General features: G+C 38.9%; 1 long non-coding RNA gene across 1 annotated transcript in view; it reads left to right on the forward strand.

Annotated features, from left to right (window-relative positions):
- The window catches only part of LOC144255995 (uncharacterized), a 36,111-nt gene extending 10,387 nt beyond the window's left edge, over positions 1-25,724 (forward strand). The window contains exons 2-3 of the long non-coding RNA XR_013344029.1: positions 19,194-19,322; positions 25,695-25,724. This is a non-coding gene — a long non-coding RNA (uncharacterized LOC144255995). The remainder of the gene's footprint in view (positions 1-19,193; positions 19,323-25,694) is intronic.
- The last annotated feature ends 536 nt before the right edge of the window (positions 25,725-26,260 follow it).

Here is a 26,260-nt window from a genome sequence, read left to right on the forward strand (position 1 = left end):
ATAGCTTCCTCCTCCATCCATTCCCACATTGATTTCAAAATGGTAGTGAACTTTGCTCCATTCAAGCTTAAGACACTTCAGTGACTTCTCTTTGTCCGTCTCTTACCATAGGAAAAATAAATAAATAAGTAAATAAACTCTTCAGTATGGGCTGGGGCCTTTTTGATCTGGCCTTTTAATATTTTCTAGCTTTGTTACTCACTCAACATTATTACATAAACATGACCCCATCAAGCCAGACTCCTCATGCCCAAAATATTTCATGCACTTTCCCTAACCATATATTATTGCTTGATTTTTTTTTCTGAGTCTAGACTATTCATTCTGCTATCTTTGCTTGTCAAAATTGGCTCTTCTTTTATAACTCAGTAAAAATGCCTCAAACATTCCCAAACTATTTTGTACATTTTTCTTGTTAAGTGGATTATTCCCTCCTGAGTTTCCCTGATGATGACATCCTGTTTGTTCCATGGATTGGGGGCAGAAAGGCAGCAGAGGGTGTGAAAAGCCAAGATCTGGAGGCTGCCTGCTGGGTTTGAACCCAAGCTCAGCTACTCTTTGCTTTATGAAATTGAATGAGTTAAGTTATGGCTTTCTTCATTTCCTCAACTGTAAACTGGAATAGGGATGGTGTCAAATTTTACATTATAATGATCATTAAGTGACTTTCTTCTCTGACACATTGAAACTGCTCTGAAAGTATTTCTTCAATTTAAAAAAAATATTAGCAGGTGTGACAATAGAAGAGCAATGTCCTCCTGAGTCACTGAAGTTCTCAAGGCACAGGCCACTAGTATCAGTCTCATCCTGAAAGGTCTTAGAAATACACATTCTTGAATTTCAGCTCCACCCTACTGAGTCAGAGACTGTGAGCCTGGGCCCCACTTTGCAAAAACTCTCAGGGAGATATCAACATGTGATGCAGCAGGGGTCCACCCTAAAGATGATCGTTAGGATGCCCTTTCAGGTTCCAGCCCTTGTGGGTGGATTACTGTCCTGTTCAGTCCTCGAGATCTGGAGCATCCCACTTGAAAACAGTGTAAAACATGGGGAGGGTAGGGAAAAATTAAATCAGGAAGAAGCCAAGGAGACAACAGCATTACAGGTGAGGGAAATACCCAGGAGTGTTCTCTTCTAGATCTTCCTTTTCTCATAAAAGCAGGATCCTCTCATAGGTGATTGCTCTAAAATTATTAATGGGAATTTTTGATATATATTTCTATGTCAATATGAAATATCAAGTTAACAGAAAAAAAATTAACATAACTTTTCTTCTATTTTTTCAAATACATTTTGTAACTTAGAAATTGTCTCTCTGGAGTGAAACAAAAGGAAGAATTTATGGAAAAAAAATGCAACCGATTTAATGTTTATCTCCCAACATAACTACATATGAAAAACTAAAATCAGGCACAAGGATTTTGTTTAAGACCAAGCAGAAAAGTCCTTCTTTTTAAGTCTGAGGTCATGTAGCAATACCATCCCATTGCCAAAAAGGGACTCGTGAAATAGTTCAGACATAGGAGCAGCTACAGAGTGACAAAATAGATATCTGTACACCCAGCATCCAGACCAAGATCCTACACACACCTATACACACCTCCAGTGGTTTCAAAAATTATGTGCATTTAAAATGCAGCCTGGCTTTTAAAAAATTTAAGAATAATAAAAAGAACACAGCACAGGGCTTAACGCAATAAAAGTCCACTCCCTTCTGTTCCCCTTTTCTATAATACATAAACAAGCTCTCCTGCAGTAGAACTTCCAGACAGAAAGATGTGTCTGTGGGTTAAGATCTGGAATAGTTAAAGTGGTTACAAGTGAATAAAACAATTACTGCTAATGTGCTCTTCAAATGAAGCAAAGTATTCTTACAGGAGGCTTATTTCACCCCTTTATAAATACAGATCATACTAAAAATGCTGAAGAAAGCTCTCAGGGATAATTCCGCTATTCAGGTTGAGTGCAGCAGATTCTGAGAGTGGAAAAATGAATGATATTTAGCTCTGTTGAATGTGAAGGTGTTTGTAAGCATGAGAGGAAAATTTGTCCACATGAGCCTATAGAGAAATTAGCCAACATAAAATCAACCAAATCTGCTTTCTTTGTGCTTTTCTCTTGATTTCCCTAGAACTCTTGGTTGACAAGATAAATAAAAAGAACATAAAAGAAAATAGCAATAACATTTACTCTTGTTGGTTACAGCTTATAGGTGAGTCATGCTAACCACTTACTGCAGTCTGGTGTGTGTGTCTTCCAAAACCAATGTGCTAAAGCCTAGGTCTTGAGGGCAATGCTGTTGGGGCAGGTGGTGGAATCTTCAGTGGGAAATCCTTAGGTCATTGGGGTATGACCTTCAAGTGGATTGTGGGACCCCCATTCTCTCTCGTTCTGCTCCATTTTGAGATGTGACTGTTTGTTCCTACATGCGCATTCATCATAACATGCCACCACCTACCAACCTCACCAGAGGCCAAACTAACACCAGGTCTTGTACATTGAAACTACAAAATTGTGAACTAAATAATTTTTTTATCTTTATAAGCTATCTGTCCCATCGATTTCATTGTAGTGATGAAAAGTTGACTAATCCATTACTTCGTGAATGTCACCTTAATCTTTCTGATGACCTTAGGTGACAGGTATTGTGATTCCAATTTTCCAGCTATGGAAGTTATGTCCAGGGTCATTGTTAGAGAATGGTTTGTGCTGGTGTTTAACCCCATGTTTTAACCACTGCTTTATTCTTTGTGTCACTCAGGGATCATTGTCAAGGACTGGGGACCCCTTGGCATCTAGAGAGCACTTCATCAGTAGGTTGCACATTTAGTCCAATCTCATCATTTATAAATGTTAAGGAAACTAAGGCTAAAGTGGGAAAGACACTTCTTCAAGGTCACAGAACTGAAGCTATCGAGTAGGATTTCTGAATCTCAGTTCCCTCAGTGTCATTTCTTCTTTCTCACTTCCAAAATGGAATGGGCCTTCACTTGTTCCCAACCCTCTTTGACCGCCCTTTTCCAGATCCCATCCACACACCACAGACTATACCAGTTGAAGTCAACCCTGGATATCCCATAGAGTCACGGAGGGGGGAGAGATTATTTTAAATACCCAACTTACTGTACGTTCAAGAGATATTTATATATTTTGGTGTGGAGTAGGACCAAGACTCCATACTGCCTCCATTTGAATATAAGAGTCTCAAAACTAACATTTCTATCTCCTCCACCCAAAGAAACCTAAGCAACCTGCACACAGAACTTTAGTGTCTCAGTCAATGGCACCACCAAGCTGATCAGAAACCTAGCATTCATTATTGATTCCTCCCTTTCCCTTTCATCTACATTTAATCAGTTTGGCTCAGATGTTAGGCAAATGTTTGTTCGAGGAAGAAACACTCCTGTTGCTGTGGACCTCTCAAAGTGGGATCTCTTTAGGAAGGGTAAATATTTTTAAATTATATATGCTCTCGGGATACACACACATCTTACTGGACCAGTTCGTCTGTCATTGCTACATGTCTTCAGGAGTCCAGCATGTGCTCTGAGAGGAGTGAGCTCTAGGCTCTCTGCTAAGCCACGTTGCTCTGTGTGACTCCATCACGAAGGAAGGCATGGCCAATTTCATCTCCCCTTCCATCCTTCCTGCCCTTCTAGTCATTGGCTTCTACACAGGTAATCTGTGTGTATGTATATTATGTATACCAGAATTAAAAGGTTTATTTTTATATGTAGTAAATATAAAAATCATTAATGAAATATTTTATACTTTTTGCACACCAAGTCTTCAAAACCCAGTGTGTACTTTGAACATGTAGCACATCTCAGTTTGGGTGCTAAATTTTCAATAGTTTAAGTAAACTGTAGTCCTACCAAAGTACTAGAATTACATTGAGTGGAAAATGTTTTAACTTTTAATGAAGATCAATTCAAATTAAATTAAATTTAAAATTTATTTCCTCAGTTACACTACCCACAATTCAAGTGCTTCATAGCCATGAGTGGCTAGCAGCCTCTGTCTGAGACAGCTTGTCTCTAGAAGCAAAGGGTATGGATTTTACATTTTCAGTGGTATTTATGGGACCTTGTAAAGAATCCAGCCTTATTAACTGTTATTGAATGCTTTTTAGCTAATAAAATTGCTTAAGGCCACTAAAAAAAGAAAAATATAAAGTGTTGAGTAAGAACCAAAAAAAATTGTTTAATATCTCATAACTCAACGTCCTCATCTTTAAATGGTCATAACAAGTTCTTAGGCATTTCCCAAAGTAGACAAATGATTCAAAATCAAGCAAACTTGAAAAATGCTGTGTGCAAGCCCATCTCATTGGAGATTCATTAGACAGATCAGTGTTCTTTTTTTCACACATGAATCAAATGTAGAAAGTAATGCTTGTTTGATACTATGCTCTCATTTTTGGTCTATAACTAATGATATCTCTCTCTCTCTCTCTCTCTCTCTCTCTCTCTCTCTCTCTCTCTCTCTCTCTCCCTCCCTCCCTCCCTCCCTCCCTCCCTCTCTGCAATTACAGTAATTTGCATTACCCAATAGAACAACCAGAGTTTTTATAGTAACTTACACATTTTGCCTAAATTGATCTTCATCTAAATTCCACACTCATAGGTTTCTTGCTTTCTCTTGATTTTTTTTTTTAGATTGGTACAACGTAACAGATAATTTATGGTACACACACACATCATGGGGCAGTGAGTTATCATGCTCTATGTAATTTTGAAACATGCTGGATGCTGAGTTAGATTCAAAAATCGATAAGAATTCCCCTCATTCGATCTTTATTCAAACCACTATCACTTATTAACAGATTAGTTTATTATTTTTTTAATACACTTTGCCTGACTTCAAATTTTTCTCTTTTTATTTCGACTTCCACAGTCTTCGTGTTCATTTTCAAAATTATAAGCTTGATCATGTAATTACCTTGCTTAATACCTCTTAGAGATTCCCTGATGACTAATGGATAAGTCCTTAAATCTTTACAAAGATTATGGTAGATTGTTTTTTTAATGCCTTTAATTTCTTATCCCAGCAAGACAGGGGTATATTGCAAGGTGACTTTGCCGTCCCCTTTCTACTTGATGAGTCTCTTTCTCCATCCTCCTGAGTCTGGGCTGGCCTTATAACTTACTTTAATCAATAGAATGTGGCAGAAATAAAAACGCAGTTTCTAAGGTTAGGCTTAAGAGGTTCTTCTGATTTTGTTTTCTTGGAATATTCCTCTAAGACCATCATAAGAAGCAGCTGATCTCAGGTACGAGGCCATCAGGAGAAAAACCAAGTTCTTCCAGTCAAAAGGCAGCACCGATAGCTAGATAGGAAAAATCATCTCACATCCTCCAGCCTGGAAAAATCAGCACAGAGTTCTTTCAGATGACCAACAGAACTATCAGAAATAAGTAAAATAAGAACAAAGTTCAAAATGGACACCCAACTGCTATCAGAGTTAAACATTTGCCAACGTAGATAATTTGTTTTCTTTTGTTTTTAACACTTTCATTGAAATATAATTTACATGCCTTATAATATGCTCATTTAAGGTACATGCTACAAAGATTTTTATAGACTATTTACATATTATGAAGCTATCATCATAGCTGATTTTAGAAAATCTTCATATCAAAACTAATTCCCCTTTAACTATCATATCACATCCCCCATCCTGGTCTTTGTTCAACGTTAGCCTACTTCTTTTCACTACAGGTTTGCTTATTCAGAACATTGCACATAAATGAGTTGTATGTGGTCTTTTGTAAGTGGCATCTGTTTAAGTGAGCTTTGTGTTCCTGTGACCAAAAAACCTGACTTGAACAATTAAAGGAGGAAAAGTTCATCTGGGGCTTCTGGTTTCAGAGGTCTCAGTCCATAGAGGGTCAACTCCATTGCTCTGGGCCTTTGATGAGGCAGCACACCATGGCCAAACAGTACAGCAGAGGAGCATGGCTCATCTCAAAGCAGTGGGGAAATAGAGGGAGTGGAGAACAAGTCACAGGGAAAATGAACCTTTCCAAAGCACAAGCCCAGTGACCCTCTGCCTTTAGTCACACCCCTCTTGACTATAGTTATCATACAATCCACTCAAATTGGGTTGGCCTGATTTGGTTATAGTTCTCAAGATTCAATCACTTCACCTCTGAACATCCCTGCATTAACACAGGAGCCTTTGGGGACAACTCATATCCAAACCAAAGCAGCATCTTTTATTTAGCATAATGCATTCAAGGTTCATCCATCCGCAGCACACGTCAGTACTTCATTACTTTTTATGGCCAAACAATATTCCATTGCATGGACACGCCACATTTTGCTTATCCATTCAATTGATAGACACTTGGGTTGATTTCACCTTTTGGTTATTATAAATATTGCTGTCATCAACATTTGTGTTCAAATTTATATGCCGATAAATGTTTTCATTTCTCCTGACTACATAGCTAGAAGTGGGAATTAAATAAAAAGATCTAAGCTTAATCATTTCAGGAAACGGGTAGATTGTTGTCTAAACTTCCTGCACCATTTTACATTTCCACCAGATGTCTGTGAAGATTCCAAATTCTCCACATTCTGTCAACACTGTTCTTTACTGATCTTTTGATTGTAGCCATTCTTGTGGGTATGAAGTAGCATCTGATTGTGGTTCTGATTTGCATTTACTTGATGATGAACCATGCCAAACATCTATTCATGTTCTTACTGACCACTTCATCTCCCTTCTACAAATGTCTATTTAGATGATTTTCGATTTTTATTTGGGTTATTTATCTTTTTATTATTGCACTGGAAGATTTTTTTAATATATTCTAAATATAAATTATTTACCAGATATATAATTTACAAGCAACCCTATCATCTATTAATTAGGTTTTCACTTTTCCTTCTTCCTTTTTCTTCTGTTTCTTTCTTTCTCCTTTTTTTTTTCTGGGGTTCAGATCCCCACATGCTAGGCAAGTCCTCTATCACTGGGTTTCAAGAAAGCTCTCATTTTGATAGTATGCTTTGAAGCACACATTTTTTTTTAATCTGATGAAGCTCAATTTAGCTATTTTTTTTTCCTTTTGCACCTTGCATTTTTGTGTCATCTCTCAAAATTGATTGCAACATCTGAAGTTGTAAAAATTTACAACATTTGTGGTTTTTACATCTTATATTTAGGTATCTGATTCATTTTGAGTTAATTTTCTGTATATTGTGAAGTAAAATTTCAACTTCATATTTTGCCCGGGGCTATGCAGTTGTCCTAAAGCCTTTTAATTGGGAAGAACATTCTTTCCCATTGAGTGATCTTGCCGTCATTGTCAAATATAAATTGACCACAGACACATACACACATGAGTCTTATTGGAGTTATAAGAAAAAGTGTACAGGGAGTCATCTCAGTTTTATGGAGAAGGATATTTAATTGAAGTCTTTTCTTAGAGTACAATGATGGGCATATTTCTTAAACCTCACTGTTTCCCAGAAACAGATCTCAGGTAAAGTTCAACATTGTCGGTCCTCCTTTTGTTCAAGATGAATGGATATAATAGTTGTTGAACAACTTAGAGACAATCATAAATCTCCTGAGTGAGATGAAGAAGGTTTTAATAACTAGTCATGCTAGGGCTCTTGGTGGTGGTGTTTCTGTAAAATAAATTGAGCCACTTCATGAGAGGTGACAGCAAAGGTCAGTTGTTTTAGAATCCTGGAGTGCAATGTCTTAAACAAGTATGCTGAAATAAAAAGAGAGAGACAGAGAGAGAGAGAGAAAAAAATATTAAGTTAAAAAGTCAAATTAAAGCAAATACCCCGAAGTCTCATCCTGAGGGTCAGCAATCTAGTGAATTTCAAGAGGTTGGCGAATAAAAGCCTTTTATTGTAAGCAGCACTGCTATAGAGTTGTCTGCTAGCCCTCTGGGTTACAGATTTGGATCTCTATTAATCTATTCCAGTGGAAAATATTCAGCCTTTTTGCCTAAGAAGTTTATTGAATTTGAATTTAGAAGTACATGCTGTCTGGTCAATAGATTTGAATAATTAGTTCTTTTTTCTAGGTGAGATAGATACTGGTAAAGTGATAGGCTGATCTACTTAGGGTCAATTTTCAACATAGATACAGTAGAAACACCACCAGTATCCTTCCTATGGTCTCACTGGAGAGACTGGGATTGCCCAGAGGATTTTAATAAGGGGATCAGGTGATGGGTGGAATGTCCAGCAGACAATGAGACTGGATACTGTTTGGGATAATCTAAAAATGGCAATGAAATGAGTATGCTCTGACCTAACCATTATAATAAGGAAGAGAGAAAAGAGGGAAAAAAAAGGCTATTATGTGTGAATGACAGCCAAGGGTCTGTAGAAAGTGAAAAGAAGAATAATTATGAGCAAGTAGAGAAAATAACAAAGCATGAATTAGATGGGAGTCTTGGTCCAACATCTTCACAGTAGCTGCCTATTGTCTGCAGTCAGCTGCTTGTTACCAAGGTCTGGGGTCAGCATTTCTTTTCAAAGATCAGCTGTGTCACATCCTCTAAGAATCTTAAGTTTTCCATGCTGTAGTCCTCCGTTGGAGTAGACTTCCAATTGTATGGAATTCTGAATTTCCCCAAGCATTGACTCTCTGGAATTTTACTACAGTATTTATTGTAAGAATACCTGATAAGGTGTCTTCCAATGAAACCAAGGGCAGCTTTTCTCTTAAATATCTTCCAATGATGAAATATTCTGGTAGAAAATCATAAAGAAGAGATTTAGGACAATGTTGTGGGGAAATTTTTAGCCTTAACTCATTGGTGACAGAGCTGGTATACAGCAGGCCATCCTGAGGGTGACAGAGACTGTCTCAGTGAGGAGTAAAACCAGATGTGTTCCAATCTTCCTTTTTGAAAATCCCACCGGGGATTTATGCTCCCAGTGTTTAAACAGGATCATGACCTTAGTCAAGGGAGCTTGTTCAGCACAAATATCTCCTAGAACAATTTGTTTAGGAATCTCTCCTTACGGGGCCTAAGCCTTTTTAACAGCCTTCGCTGTAGCTTGTTCATTTTTATAAGGATCCTGGCAGATGAAAGAAATACCCTGCATCCTGAGAGCACACTAAAGTCAAGTACTACTCCCTAAACATGTCTGCTGTCTACATCTGTATTTACTCTTTGGTGTTCAGCTATTTGATAAACTCTAGTAACGGCAACAAGCCTTGCCCTTTGGGCTGATTTTACTCTGGGTAGAGGATTATATTCTAAACATCCATCTTCTTAAACTACTCATTGCAGATCCTGCTTAATAACCTTCAGTGTCACTTTTAAGGTATGGTCCATGACACAGTGTCAGGCCAGGTTTCTCAATGAGGTCACTAATACATGAGAGTAAACTTACATAAAGTTCCCTAACTAAACTAAAACAGTTGAATTGTTGCCTTATGTTATTTTTTTTTAGGAAAGTGCCAGGATTCGGTGTGTAGTAGGGAAATGTAGTGTTGTGAGAGGGAGAGGTGTGAGGAGCTCATTGGCTGGCTGAGTACTCAGGCAGTAGTAGTGTCCAAGAGGCTTGAGGAACCCTGAGGAAAGGCACGGAGCTCAGAACCAGATCAGCAGAAGCATCACCAGGTGTTGCAGCCCCACCTACTGCCCTAAGTCGAGGGGAGTGACCTGAACAAGCTGGTCAAGGTGGAGGGTATGGTAAGCAAGAGGATTTTATTTATTTTTTTTATGGTTCCCACGAAAGCACAAGGTTTTTGATAGTTCTCAACAAACTGAGTTAAAACCCTAAGACTATGTCCAGATCACTCATAAAATCCAGGAAACACCCTTTAGGGATTCCTAAGGAAGGAACATAACAGAGAACTTTCTTTGGGTTATGGGAGACCTATTTCTGTTGGTGCTCTCAGATCAGAGGATGTTGCAGAGGACTTAAGTCCATACATAAAGAGTCACTGCAATCACAGAAAACTGGGCACTGTTACCTGAAACACCTCGTTAAACCCGGAAGACCTCTCAGCTGCCATCTTGAAAGGAGTCTAGGATAAGTTTTGCAGCCTTTGACTTATCAGTAGAGAGCACTTTCCCTCCTCAAGGAAGTTATGCCTCAAGTAATGGACACTGTTCTGGAAATTTTATAATTTGCCTTTTGAAGCATATCTTTTTGCAACAGGACTGAAAGCAAATAAATGGAATTTTTTACAGGCTTTTTCTTCTTTCAGTGAACAAAAAATAGGAGGCTATCTACATATGGTATCAAAACTGAATCACAAGAGGCATTTATAAAGCTAGAAAATCTTGATAGAGGGCTTGGGAAAAAAAATAGAAGGGGCTTCTGTGAACCTCTGAGACATGACTGCACAAATATATTGTTGTTCTCCCCAGGCAAAGGCAAAACGTTTCTCCTGGTCTAGAGGCACACTCAGAAAAGGCAAGGCAGAGATCACTTGTTCACAGTGAAGCAAAGTGGCTTTAGGCAGAATTGATGACAGGGTGACATGTGAGTCGGGAAATAAAATCCCCCTGTCTGCGAGGCTGGCACTAACGATAGGTTTGCAGTGCCTGTGCCTGTGTCCTACTTGTGATTCTTCTCATGACAAATCACACTTTCAGACAGCACAACTCTAGTTAGTAACACAAATGACAGCAAGAGAGAAGAAAAGAGTGGCTTGGTTCTATCAAGGATGTCACTCATCTAGGAACTGATAACGAAACCAGAGGACAAAAATCAAAATAAACACCCACGATGCTTAACAAGAAGAGAGCAGAGTTCAGACCTGGCACTGCTTGATCACATCACGGTGCAGGAAGCAGCAAAGCATGAGGCATCCCACGGTGGATTGATGGCTGGGCTCTGAGATGATGGGCAGTGCCAACCGTATCTTGATGGAACCTCCAAGAAAACTGGAAATAAATGAAGGTCACTCAAATGAGCACGAACAAATGCTACTTATTCAGAGTTTGCTAAACAAACGAACCACCCACCATTTCTTGTGTTTGTCAGGGGCTTGAATACAGAGTGGTGGCAAAGCTCAATAGTGGAAACTAGGAAGGCTGTGGTATGCCTACTTGAAGGCTCTTGGTATAGAGAAGTTAGAGGGAGGCTAACTAGCAGCAGAACATACAACTGGATTGGTGAGTATGTATTTATCCTCTATGGTCAGTCCAAAGTTAGGAGTGGGAATGAAAAATATAGAACCTGACAATTATTGATCACGTCCTGAGTGATTCTGGAATCAGTGCTAAAGAGGCTGAGTTAGGGCTTCTCAGAGTGTTGTTGTAGAGGTTTTAGTCAGAGTTGCATTTTTACATATGAACTGGCCTTTACCTATTTGTGTCTAAGCCTATTTTCTGTTGTTATAACAACATATCTGATGCTAGGTAATATATAAAGAAAAGAGGTTTATTTAGCACACAGTTTTAGAGGTCCAAGATCATGGTGCCAGCATCTACTCAAGGTTGGTGAGAGATTCCACATATGTCATAACATGGTTGATAGCATCATGGTGGGAACATGTGTGAGAAGGAGAGATCACATGGTAATAAAGGAAGCAAGAGAGGGACCCAGGACAGCTGAACTTGCTTTATAACAACCCATTTGTTTGGTAAGCTTTTTTGTTGCTATGACCAAAAGAACTGACAAGAATAATTCCAGAGGAGGACAAGTTTATTTGTTACTCACAGTTTCAGAGGTCTTAATCCTTAGATGGCAGACTCCATTCCTCTAGGTCCAAGGTATGGCAGAACATCATGGAAGAAGTGTGTGGCAGAAGAAAGCAGCTGGGGACATGGCACCAGGGAGCAAACAGAGAGTGAGATTCCACTCACCACATACAAAATGTATATCCTCATGACTCATCTCCAGCCACACCCTAACAGCCTACAGTTACCAGGCTAATCCCTAGTAGGAAACTAATGCATGGATTCTGTTAAGGCTCTCATAATCCAATCATTTCACTCTGAACTTTCTTCCATTATTGTCACACAGAGTTTCTAAAGGACACCTCACATCTAAACCATTCTTTCAAGGTCTAATCCACTCCTAGAGACCTGCATTAATCCCTTCTTAGGTTCATGCCCCCATGGCCTGCCCACCTCCCACTAGGCCCCACTTATTAGAGGTTCTACCACCTCAACCTTGTCCTACTGAGAAATAAAACTCTAGCACAAGAAACTCTGGGAGACAAACAGGAACTAGACCCAAACCATAAAAGATTGTATGTTTGGTCCCTCACCACTCACCGAGTTTTTTGAAGCAAAGACATTGATACATTGGTAATGCCGTCCACCATGTTGGTTACTTCTCCAGTAAAGTAATGCATGACCTGATAAATTCTGGTCTTATAGAATTGCTCTTTGAGTTTTTTGATGCTCTCGGGGGTATTATTCAGAACCTAGAATACATCTTCCATGAGGACATGCATGACCCAAGCATTTCAGCAGATATGGTCCAGAAACTGGCTGGTCCAGAGGAAAACAGGGCCCAAATCCCACACATAGCCTGCTGCAATGATGGGTTTTTATAGGTTTATAACAACAAATCCCTGGGCTTCAGCTTGCACTGATGTCTCAGAAACTAGGGGCCAATCCAAAGGCAAGCTAGAGCCTCAGTGAGGATCTGGGCAGTCAGATTTTAGTTGTTCTGAGTAAACCGGAAGAGAGAAAATTAAAAGGTTAGCTTACAGGGTTATAGCCAAATACTCAAAAGAATCATAGGATCTGAAAATTAGGTAAAGATTGGTAATTTCTGCAAGGTGATATTAATATTATAAAATATATTATATGATAATATGTAATTATTATATACAGTTATATATTGATATATAATAATATATACAATTCAGAATAATAGTTATATATTATGTAATAATATATATAACAATATATAATATATATTATTTATGTATATGTATATATATATATATATATTTTTTGTTTGTTTGTTTGTTTGTTTGTTTGTTTGTTTTGGTACCAGGGATTGAATTCGGGGGCAGTAGACCACTGAGCCATATCCCCAGCCTTATTTTGTATTTTAGTTAGAAATAGGGACTCACCGAGTCTCTTAGCACCTTGTTGTTGCTGAGACTGGATTTGACTCATGATCCTCCTGTCTCAGCCTCTCAAGCCACTGAAATTACAGGCATATGCCACTGTGTCCAGCTATATTTATATATAATATATTAATGTATGCTATATATCATATATATTATAATAATTTTCAATGATATGTATCATATTATAATATAATATATGTTATATATTCTATTTATTCTAAAATTATGATATATATTCTATACATTATATATTATGAATTATATTATATAATGTTTAGAATATATAGATCATAATGATATATATATTTATATATCAAAAATATATATATCTTCAAACTGGAATAGTGCTATTACTTCATGGTCTATGGGAGAGGAAGCCAATTAAATATCTACCAGACAAGACAGGGTTTGCATATCCACCAGTTGCATGCAGTTTACAAAGAGGTTCATAATAGCTCCAACACAAATGGATGCAACCAGAATCCAATAACCCACAAGGATGTGCTAAAGTTCCCCATTAAAACACAAAATTTCCTTCTACAGTCTCTCCCCACTTCTGATCAAAGACAATCTTAAAGAAAGATTATTCTTGATCACCCAAGAGAGCTGGTCTCATGACATCTGCCCTGGCTCTTCACAGAGGTGCACCAAGAATGGCGATTTACATGTAGATCTTCTTCCATTTGCTCTGCTGGAAGTTTTCAGGAAGAATCTCAAAGTGCACTTTGCAAAGCCTCTTGAGGGTGAGAAGCCAAACCCAGAGCTCACCATCACATTCACCTGCAGAACCTATTGACTGGCAGGACCTTCCTTCTTCTTGAGGTCCCCCAGGTAGCCTAAGATTCCTGGAAGTCACCTCCTGACTCCCCTGTGAGTCTGGGCACCCTGTGCAGCCAGGTGTCAGGCCAGTTTTTCCAAGAGGAGCTTGTAAGCACTGGCTCCATAAATCAGCCTTAGTTTTGAACGTGTCTGCTCATATCTGACTAAATAAGCATCCTCCTCCTACAGATATCCCAGGCAAGACTTTGATTGTCTTACCATTGTTTCTAATGCTGTCCTGTTAACAAGGAGGACAGACTGTCTATGCAAATCTACGCAAATCAATGGATTGCCAGAAAAAAAGAAAATTCAGTAAGAATTTTGGAAAGGCAAGTCAGAAAGAAAAAGATAAATGTTTCATTTCTCATTATAAGAAATGAGCACAGTCTATGGAATTGTTGCTACTGGACTACCTGTCCCATGACAGGCCAGCTGAGTTGAGAGACAAGGTGTTGAGGAACAAGTCTGTTCCAAAAGCCAGCTTGGAGAGAAGTTAGAGGGGCTCCTGTCACAAGGCCTTTCTTTTCTAGAAGATGATTTAAGAGTAGCTTATAGAGATACCTGATGGGCACCTTCTCACAGAAGCTGATCCAAATCACCTAGTCATGAGAGATTTTTCAATTCTATAAATCTCAAAAACAAAGATTATAATTTTCCTGGGCTGTCTTGTCACTGACTAGTTACATATTACAAAAATAAGCAGGCTACAGGGTAGATGTGGCCACAGTCTTAACTATTGCCAAATTCTCTGTAATGAGCAATTATAAACTCCCAGTAATGAAAAAAATATCCCCAGTTCTGGGTTTCAATTCCTAGTGTCAGGTGTCCATTCCACAGTCTTAGGGGATTGGGGTCGACGTCTCATATCTGACTACTTCCTGCTGAGAGGGGGCGCTGCAGGGGGAAATGGAATGGAACCACCTGACCTGATAGGAATTGAATTCCAGTAACTGTTTAATGTATATTTGTGTTTTTTAAAAAATGGAGGGCTGGGATGAGGAGAGACCAAATAAGTACTCTTCAAACAAATTTTCCCTAAAGGACAGGCTTGTAATTTAAGCCAGATAGCTAATCTGACATCAGCTGATACTATAAATGTTTCTACTTCCTTTTGTCTTTTTACTCAAAGTCCCTAGCTTAGTGTATAGGTTAAATCCTTGCAAGTGGAGACACCACAGTTATTACACATAGTATGAAATGTTGATTTCTTACCAATTTTTCCTTCCTCGAATTTGTTTCCCATGTTAGCAGAGGCTCCTGTTAAACCTTCAATGCTCTCTGCTAGTCATGTGGTACTAACTAGCAGACACCTTCATCCAATTTCCAAATTCAGCCCAATTGTAAGAACCAAAATTTAAATTGAAATATCATAGCCTATAAGCACTGTAAAAACAGTTCTTTGGATTTTTATCAAAGATATCAAATAACCTTTGTTGTTATTTTTTTTCCTGTCTGGCATAAATAATAGAGAGCCCCATTTTACCAATGCTATTTAGTATGGAGGAGATGCATGAGAGTAGGAAGCAAAAGCTCAAAGTTACTCATCCTTTTTATGGAGAAGAAGTTTTCTGTTGCTGTGGTGCAGCTCCCATGCATTAGGACCAATCCACCTCTCACTCATGGGTGGCCAGATTCTTGTTCTTTCCAGGTTTTGAGTAGCACTCTATCCCAGAAGTGAATACATACAGAGCTTTGTCTGATGGAAATCTGGACCTAGAAAAAGGAAATTTCTACACACTGCTTATTAATTATTTGAACATTTTTTCAAGATTTAAAGTAAGGAGACAAAGTATATAATACAGATGGCTGAAAAGGTCTCCTGAACAGAATTTTTAACGGGCTGAATTTTAGCCCATTTCAGAGTCATTTGCAGTTGTGACTTGTTCTTCCCATGTCTTATTCGCCCATACAGCAGGCCCTTTAGAGTCCAGCTCCATACTTGATAGACCTTGTTCAGGGGTCTGGTTGTGTCTCCAGCATTCCTGGAAGAGCCATGTGTAGCTAATTAGTCAGTTGCCTCCTGTCAGTTGCATCCAGGGCTCCTGCAGGGAAATGTGACTTCAAGTCCAAAGGCGCCCCTTCAGTGGTGCCTGCTCCAGTACTGACTGCTGATTCCTTACAGAATTTTAAACCAAAATGTTCTGTTTAAAGCATCTTTTTAAAACACTTCTTTCTTTACTCAGAAATGATAGTCATGCAGCCATGTAATGACAGAATTAAAAACACACAATCATAAACTTGTCCTAAATACAGGCTAGCCCATCATTAGAATTCACCAGAAGCATCATGCATAAGAACACTTCCTCGAAAACCTCCCAGTTTTATTGTCTTTTTGGTAAGATGGACAAAAGTGACTCCATTTTGATTTTCACAACTTCTCCCCCTGTTTCTCTAAAAACATTGCCAGGATGGACCCATTCCAGTTGTTGACCTCATTTGGTCCCAAGTTGTAAGGGAAATGATAGACTGTTAGCAGTCAGTGGACAAACCTTTTTCATCACATCTCAGCAACAAAGAGGTTTAAAAGGAAAGGTTCTTAAGCAAAGCTTACCTGGAATACAAATGCACTTAAAATTTGAAGTAACCAGTGCCTACTCCGTGAAAACAAACAGATGGAAAGCAAATTGCAAATAGCAGGGTTTTTACCCCCCTCCAAATGGCATCAAATGTAAGCAACAGAAGTGCCAGATTTTCCTGACCATTTTGTGTGTTTAAGGTCCTGATGCAATGCACCAACTTGTGTAAAAGGCAGCAATTACTGGTCACTTCACATGAATTAAACATTCACATATTTGGGGCTGGAGATGTGGCTCAGCGGTAGCGCGCTCGCCTGGCATGCGTGCGGCCCGGGTTCGATCCTCAGCACCACATACCAACAAAGATGTTGTGTCAGCCGAGAACTAAAAAATAAATATTAAAAAATTTCTCTCTCTCTGTCTCTCCTCTCTCACTCTCTCTTTAAAAAATAAAAAAAAAATTAATATGTCTTGGAGGTTAGTCCATGACCATGTGCATGATGCCAATTTAATAATTGCATGGCATTCTTCTTTAAAAAAAAAAATTCACATATTTAACTTTAACAAACTTCAGCAAAATATTTAGGCGAAGCTCCGACACACAGCATATCAAGCCCTCAGATACAAACACATCTCAAATCACAGGTATGTAAGAGGTCCAATATATGATAATAGCCTCCTTGTAAGGTATGAGATTTGATTTAAAATCAAATGTTGTAGCTCAACATGAAAAGGACTTCCATATAACACAGAAATATTATAATATTGACCTTTTGTTTCAAAAAGTTTTGATAATAATATATTCAGATGCTTTAATCTCTAGAAATGTTGAACATATCACGTTCCCATTAGTCACTTAGTAGGCGTCATGGTTGTCAGATCAACGGTCACATGGTACTTGTGTTCAAGTGACCCTTATTTTGCTTATTAAAGTCTCCAAAGCTCAAGAGTATCGATGCTAGAAATTGTAGGTCCAGGATGTATGATTAGAAAAACAAAAGCTGTAAAGTGTTTCCTTAAACTTAAAGGTCAAAGTTCTCCACTTGAAAGGAAAGAAAATAAAGTATATTCCAAGGTTGCTAAGATATACATAAAACAAACCCAGATGCAGAAGAATCTGGAAATGAAGAAACTCGTAATGGTTTTGCTGTCACACCTCAAACTGCCAAAGTTAGGCCACAGCACACATGAAAAGGTGTTAAATGATAGGGTTCAGTATTGTGTGCATTTTCAGGTGTCCACTGTGGTTCTGGAAACATATCTCCCATGGATGAGGTGGGGGAACTGCTGGACTTAATTCTTCTTCCATTTGATCTTGAAATAGTTGTCTCATGAGTACATTTGCTTCCCAGCTAGATGTCTGGAACTTCTTGCTCATTGCAATGATCAGTCTGAGTCTCATCAAGTTTAAGCAATGTCATCAGGGCTCTGCACCCCAGAGGGTCTGCTTAGTTCTTTCTAGGAGGCTCTAAGACATCCTCTTTGTTGAAGGTGAACACTCTGACCAGCAGCTGACTTCCAGAATTTCATAAAACAAACAAACAAACAAAAACCAACTCCAAAAAGTCTGTCTGTAGATGACAAATCACTTTTCAAAAGTGAATGATCTGAGTAGTTCATTTCAAGATTAATGCAGTTGACAAGCACATCTGATTGTTTCCTGTGACATACAAAACAAAATAAAATGAACCCAAAATTTTTTACACAAATTGTCTATAATCACAATGTTTCACAATATTTTCCGAGTAAAATGGCATATCTAATTTATGAACATGGGTGTGTTTCATCATCATAATACAAAAATTCCCATATATAACTTATTTTAAAAATCATGAGACATTAGATGCCATCTGTGGCTAGCCCATCATTAGAATTCACCAAAAGCATATCAAAATCATCAAGTAAAGAGAGTCCGTAAAACTGGTGTAACTTCTAAACATCAGTAGATCAACAAAACTTCATAAGTTATCTGATTCCCCAAGAGTAAACCACCAGCCTAAAATACACTGGTTTAAATTAAAGAAGTAAAGTTGCAACCAAATTAATATTTAAAAGCATAACTGAAATCATGACTGACAACATCACTCTGTTATCTGGTGTTAGGAAAAGAGACAACAGGACTCTGACACATAGGGACATATTGTGGGTAGTGAAAACAGTCACAATTTTACGGCTCCTTCATATGCAAAATACAACTTTTTTTAAAAAAAAAAAAACTTACATTAATAAACTTTTACTCACACAAATTTAACCCAGGGAAATTTCAGGTTTGACCATGGTTTCCATGCATCTTGTCGTTCATAACATTTCAAATAATCCAAACTTTTTCTAACACTTCTCTTCATAAAGTAAAAGAACAAACCTGTGACTTTCCATGGGCCCTCCCCAAGCTAGTTTTAGGTGCTGATAAAGCTAATCAGACACTGTACTTCGCACAACCTTTTGGCAGTTTGCCAAGGACCACGAAGCCCCCAGCTCTGTGTGAATTTCTCACTTGTTACCTTGCCTACCCCGTCCCAGGTGAAGTTGCTGCCTGTGGGCCTAACCCACAAACCAACATTTCCTGCCTCCACTTTGCTGTTGTCACAGCATGTGATGATGTTTGTCAGGTTCCCAAAACCCCCTCCCACCACCCCTCCCAGCACCCTCTTCCTTCCACAGCCACCTAGCCCAGTGTCTCTGCATTTAAAAGCTTTACTCACCTGTCCCTCCTGGACACATGGCTGGTTCAGGCTTTGAACATCTCTGAACGTTTTTCTCTCCTCCCATCACAAAATTCCCTCAACGGACTTTTCCACATTAATGTCCAGATGACTCTTTTTCTTTAACAGTCACGATGCCAGGGTGCAGAAGGAACATCGACGGTGCCCTCAGCTCCTGCGCTCTTCCCTGGAGTGTTAATGCCACCTGATAGGAATCTCGGTTCCTGTTCCTGGCTGGGGAAATCGGGATCAGCTGTGGTGAGTCATAGTGTCCCAGACATTTTCCGGTTGTAGCATAGTTAAGGACGTGACTTTAGTTTTCTCTCATTTTTGTCTTTTCCTTCTGTTTTCTGTCTTTTTTTAGTTTGGTTAAAGCCTTGATTCTCCCTCAGGAAATCCTAGCTTGGGTTCTGGTCCGGAGGCCTTTGGCACTGACAGCTGTTCCTTCCATTATCATGAACTGTCAATCAACTGTTGCCCCTCATGCCCCTCAGCTGAGGGCTGCATGCTTTGCCATTATGGTGCGAATTCAACCAGGTTTATTCAAAAATGGCCACATTTCACAGCTTAAACTTCTCACCTCTTTGGAGGAACTTAGGATCTTCCCAAATTGTCTCTTTCTGTGAAGGGCATCCTGCTTCAGCAAAATCTCATCCAAACAAAGGATGCTGGGTTGCTTGTTTGTTTGTTTGGTTGGTTGGTTGGTTGGTTGATACAGATAAAAACAATATCTTTCCCATAGAAACTTTTCAGAGACTACTGCTCCCCTCAAAGACGGCCTTTCCTTCCTTGCCCAGGGCCTCGAAGACCTGTCTTGGCAAACCTCCCCCATCATCTTCTATTACTTTTCCCCTCCCCTTCAGCTCCAGAATCCTTGGATCTTCCCCCTCTCAGCACCTCCACCATCCCTACCCCTCAGTCCGCCCCTGCCAGACCTTTCCCTTCCCCTCTGGCATCGTGGTGCCCTATGCTCCCTTGAGCTTTAAGGTCCTCTGCCATGGTTGTGGGCACGGAGGAGTTTGGGACACCCAGAGCAGCAACCTGAGGCCCAGAAGGCTGACTGCAAACAGCCAGAGGCATCATCCACTCAGGGGGACTTGGGACACCCTGGACCACCACTTCCTCTCTGCCTGTCCCTCCCCGAAAGGCTACTTCGCAGCATGCATAGATGTCCACAGCAGGGCAAAGGACAGTTTAAGGGTCCCCTACCCAAATATTGGTGAAGTGTTTCAGCAATTCAGTTAGTGACTTCAACTTGCCCCATCTGCTACAAATACGATCCTTGTAAAGACGCAAAGGTGAGGGAATGAGGAAAAAGGAAAGGAAATGAGGAAAGCCACCTCTTTTCTATGAGCTAGTGAGCTTTGTATTTCTGTGATTATGCCAGAACCAGGGCTACAATTTTAAAATGAAGGATGAAAGCTGGGCACAGTGGTGCACACCTGTGCTCTCAACACTCCAGAGGATAAGGCAGGAGGATCACTAGAGTCCAGAAGTTCAAGACCAACCTGGGCAACATAGCAAGAACCCATCTCAGAAAAAAAAAAGATGTAAGCTCTGTATGTCTTCCTGTGCATTACTTATATATGTGTGTACACACACACACACACACACACACACACACATTATATTTGTAATATTTTCTAACCTCCAGGTGACTATTACCACATTTAATTATAAAATCCCTTTAAAAAGTTCCTTTTGGATTGGCTTAGGGATAAATAACAGATACAAATTAAATATTCCTGAATTTCAAGGAAATTTCTGAAATGATCAATGTGGAAAAGTATTCTTATAAAAACTTACCCAAATGTTTTCAAAATTCAACACATTAAATAAATAAATCTTTGTCCAATGAGAGTAATTAGATATTGTTGACTTCATGCCTCCAATATGTCTTGTGAGCTGTCAGCATTGCCAAAATTCATTTTTATTCCATTTGAGCATTTTCTTCCTAAACTTACACAACTACAGAAAATCTCCCTGTTTAATAATCTAGATATATTCTTGCTATGTTCTTTCTATATGCTTGATATATTCATGGCATATTATGTCTTATGCATCTTAAGTGGCTTTCTCTGTAAAAATTATTCCCATCCATTTTCATAATTTAGTTGCAATACCCACTCTTTTTTGAAAATAGAATTAATCTTTATGTATATGCATATTTTATCCAAAACTTTTTGAATTAAGTGCCACAAAAACAACCAAATTTTTCCTGTCGATGGCATTATTTTTGTGGTTAACTTTCATCAGACCTTCTACTTCTGAAAATTAGCAAAATTATGTCAGCCACAGCCATTTTAAGTCTTTTGTCCTCTGCAGATGGTTTGCTGGATGATTGTGGTCTTTCTTTGGAATAGTGCTGTTGTTTTCATGCTCTATTTTCTGGACATAAGAAATCCCTTTCTCTTTTCTCTTTAGAAATCTATCACTCAAAATAACTCCATAGACTGTGCTCATTTCATGTAAACAGAAGTGAAACTTCTCCCTCTTCCTCCCTGACTCTCATTTCCCTTACAACATGGGACCAAATGAGGTCAACAACTAGAACGGGTCCATCCTGGCAATGTTTTTAGAGAAACAGGGGGAGAAGTTGTGAAAATCAAAATGGAGTCACTTTTGTCCATCTTACCAAAAAGACAATAAAACTGGGAGGTTTTCCAGGAAGTGTTCTTATGCATGATGCTTCTGGTGAATTCTAATGATGGGCTAGCCTGTATTTAGGACAAGTTTATGATTGTGTGTCTTTAATTCTGTCATTACATGGCTGCATGACTATCATTTCTGAGTAAAGAAAGAAGTGTTTTAAAAAGATGCTTTAAACAGAACATTTTGGTTTAAAATTCTGTAAGGAATCAGCAGTCAGTACTGGAGCAGGCACCACTGAAGGGGCGCCTTTGGACTTGAAGTCACATTTCCCTGCAGGAGCCCTGGATGCAACTGACAGGAGGCAACTGACTAATTAGCTACACATGGCTCTTCCAGGAATGCTGGAGACACAACCAGACCCCTGAACAAGGTCTATCAAGTATGGAGCTGGACTCTAAAGGGCCTGCTGTATGGGCGAATAAGACATGGGAAGAACAAGTCTCAACTGCAAATGACTCTGAAATGGGCTAAAATTCAGCCCGTTAAAAATTCTGTTCAGGAGACCTTTTCAGCCATCTGTATTATATACTTTGTCTCCTTACTTTAAATCTTGAAAAAATGTTCAAATAATTAATAAGTAGTGTGTAGAAATTTCCTTTTTCTAGGTCCAGATTTCCATCAGACAAAGCTCTGTATGTATTCACTTCTGGGATAGAGTGCTACCAAAACCTGGAAAGAACAAGAATCTGGCCACCCATGAGTGAGAGGTGGATTGGTCCTAATGCATGGGAGCTGCACCACAGCAACAGAAAACTTCTTCTCCATAAAAAGGATGAGTAACTTTGAGCTTTTGCTTCCTACTCTCATGCATCTCCTCCATACTAAATAGCATTGGTAAAATGGGGCTCTCTATTATTTATGCCAGACAGGAAAAAAAATAACAACAAAGGTTATTTGATATCTTTGATAAAAATCCAAAGAACTGTTTTTACAGTGCTTATAGGCTATGATATTTCAATTTAAATTTTGGTTCTTACAATTGGGCTGAATTTGGAAATTGGATGAAGGTGTCTGCTAGTTAGTACCACATGACTAGCAGAGAGCATTGAAGGTTTAACAGGAGCCTCTGCTAACATGGGAAACAAATTCGAGGAAGGAAAAATTGGTAAGAAATCAACATTTCATACTATGTGTAATAACTGTGGTGTCTCCACTTGCAAGGATTTAACCTATACACTAAGCTAGGGACTTTGAGTAAAAAGACAAAAGGAAGTAGAAACATTTATAGTATCAGCTGATGTCAGATTAGCTATCTGGCTTAAATTACAAGCCTGTCCTTTAGGGAAAATTTGTTTGAAGAGTACTTATTTGGTCTCTCCTCATCCCAGCCCTCCATTTTTTAAAAAACACAAATATACATTAAACAGTTACTGGAATTCAATTCCTATCAGGTCAGGTGGTTCCATTCCATTTCCCCCTGCAGCGCCCCCTCTCAGCAGGAAGTAGTCAGATATGAGACGTCGACCCCAATCCCCTAAGACTGTGGAATGGACACCTGACACTAGGAATTGAAACCCAGAACTGGGGATATTTTTTTCATTACTGGGAGTTTATAATTGCTCATTACAGAGAATTTGGCAATAGTTAAGACTGTGGCCACATCTACCCTGTAGCCTGCTTATTTTTGTAATATGTAACTAGTCAGTGACAAGACAGCCCGGGAAAATTATAATCTTTGTTTTTGAGATTTATAGAATTGAAAAATCTCTCATGACTAGGTGATTTGGATCAGCTTCTGTGAGAAGGTGCCCATCAGGTATCTCTATAAGCTACTCTTAAATCATCTTCTAGAAAAGAAAGGCCTTGTGACAGGAGCCCCTCTAACTTCTCTCCGAGCTGGCTTTTGGAACAGACTTGTTCCTCAACACCTTGTCTCTCAACTCAGCTGGCCTGTCATGGGACAGGTAGTCCAGTAGCAACAATTCCATAGACTGTGCTCATTTCTTATAATGAGAAATGAAACATTTATCTTTTTCTTTCTGACTTGCCTTTCCAAAATTCTTACTGAATTTTCTTTTTTTCTGGCAATCCATTGATTTGCGTAGATTTGCATAGACAGTCTGTCCTCCTTGTTAACAGGACAGCATTAGAAACAATGGTAAGACAATCAAAGTCTTGCCTGGGATATCTGTAGGAGGAGGATGCTTATTTAGTCAGATATGAGCAGACACGTTCAAAACTAAGGCTGATTTATGGAGCCAGTGCTTACAAGCTCCTCTTGGAAAAACTGGCCTGACACCTGGCTGCACAGGGTGCCCAGACTCACAGGGGAGTCAGCAGGTGACTTCCAGGAATCTTAGGCTACCTGGGGGACCTCAAGAAGAAGGAAGGTCCTGCCAGTCAATAGGTTCTGCAGGTGAATGTGATGGTGAGCTCTGGGTTTGGCTTCTCACCCTCAAGAGGCTTTGCAAAGTGCACTTTGAGATTCTTCCTGAAAACTTCCAGCAGAGCAAATGGAAGAAGATCTACATGTAAATCGCCATTCTTGGTGCACCTCTGTGAAGAGCCAGGGCAGATGTCATGAGACCAGCTCTCTTGGGTGATCAAGAATAATCTTTCTTTAAGATTGTCTTTGATCAGAAGTGGGGAGAGACTGTAGAAGGAAATTTTGTGTTTTAATGGGGAACTCTAGCACATCCTTGTGGGTTATTGGATTCTGGTTGCATCCATTTGTGTTGGAGCTGTTATGAACCTCTTTGTAAACTGCATGCAACTGGTGGATATGCAAACCCTGTCTTGTCTGGTAGATATTTAATTGGCTTCCTCTCCCATAGACCATGAAGTAATAGCACTATTCCAGTTTGAAGATATATATATTTTTGATATATAAATATATATATCATTATGATCTATATATTCTAAACATTATATAATATAATTCATAATATATAATGTATAGAATATATATCATAATTTTAGAATAAATAGAATATATAACATATATTATATTATAATATGATACATATCATTGAAAATTATTATAATATATATGATATATAGCATACATTAATATATTATATATAAATATAGCTGGACACAGTGGCATATGCCTGTAATTTCAGTGGCTTGAGAGGCTGAGACAGGAGGATCATGAGTCAAATCCAGTCTCAGCAACAACAAGGTGCTAAGAGACTCAGTGAGTCCCTATTTCTAACTAAAATACAAAATAAGGCTGGGGATATGGCTCAGTGGTCTACTGCCCCTGAATTCAATCCCTGGTACCAAAACAAACAAACAAACAAACAAACAAACAAAAAAAAAAATATATATATATATATATATATATATACACACATATACATAAATAATATATATTATATATTGTTATATATATTATTACATAATATATAATTATTATTCTGAATTGTATATATTATTATATATCAATATATAACTGTATATAATAATTACATATTATCATATAATATATTTTATAATATTAATATCACCTTGCAGAAATTACCAATCTTTACCTAATTTTCAGATCCTATGATTCTTTTGAGTATTTGGCTATAACCCTGTAAGCTAACCTTTTAATTTTCTCTCTTCCGGTTTACTCAGAACAACTAAAATCTGACTGCCCAGATCCTCACTGAGGCTCTAGCTTGCCTTTGGATTGGCCCCTAGTTTCTGAGACATCAGTGCAAGCTGAAGCCCAGGGATTTGTTGTTATAAACCTATAAAAACCCATCATTGCAGCAGGCTATGTGTGGGATTTGGGCCCTGTTTTCCTCTGGACCAGCCAGTTTCTGGACCATATCTGCTGAAATGCTTGGGTCATGCATGTCCTCATGGAAGATGTATTCTAGGTTCTGTATAATACCCCTGAGAGCATCAAAAAACTCAAAGAGCAGTTCTATAAGACCAGAAGGGCCTATCTACTAGCCTTGGACTCTTGAAAATGCATATGCTTGGTTCAACTTCTACTTTTTTTTTTTTCAATGCATCCTTTTACACTAACTTCTCTATTTATTTTAGGCATCCCACTTTTAAGATGGCCCATCTAAAGGACACTTAATTGACGTTTGCCAACATACCCAAGAAATGGTTCAACTGATCTTCTGGGGACATCACTGAGAAAACTGACCCTGAGGACTATTCCATTCAGTCACCTCCTACTTGAGGTTTTCTCTTCACTGTGTTGTTCAAGGACAGTCTTTCTAGCTTTCCTTGGATAAGAGGGGTACTGACAAGCTCAGTGGTGATCAAACTTAGCCATAACACAACATTAGGCTGGCTTGTCTAAAGCACTAGGTCCTCAACTGTACATGCAAATTCTCCACTTTAATTTATTTGTTCCTCCTTAGACCCAGCATCCCACTTCATGTGCATAACTTCAAGTCAATTTACTAGCTAGTTTTCTCTGGTAGTACAATTTGAACGCAATCTATCAAGTTTCAGCTGATGTCCCCCGATACACATATACACATTAGCTCTTTTCTTTCTTTTTTTCTGATGCTGGGGATTGTGCCCAGGCTTCATGCACAGCAGACAAGCTGAGCCACAACCTAGCCACGCATCAGACACATCCCACAACCTAGCGC

Source organism: Urocitellus parryii, chromosome 7 (genome assembly GCF_045843805.1).
Source record: "Urocitellus parryii isolate mUroPar1 chromosome 7, mUroPar1.hap1, whole genome shotgun sequence".
NCBI lineage: Eukaryota > Metazoa > Chordata > Mammalia > Rodentia > Sciuridae > Urocitellus > Urocitellus parryii.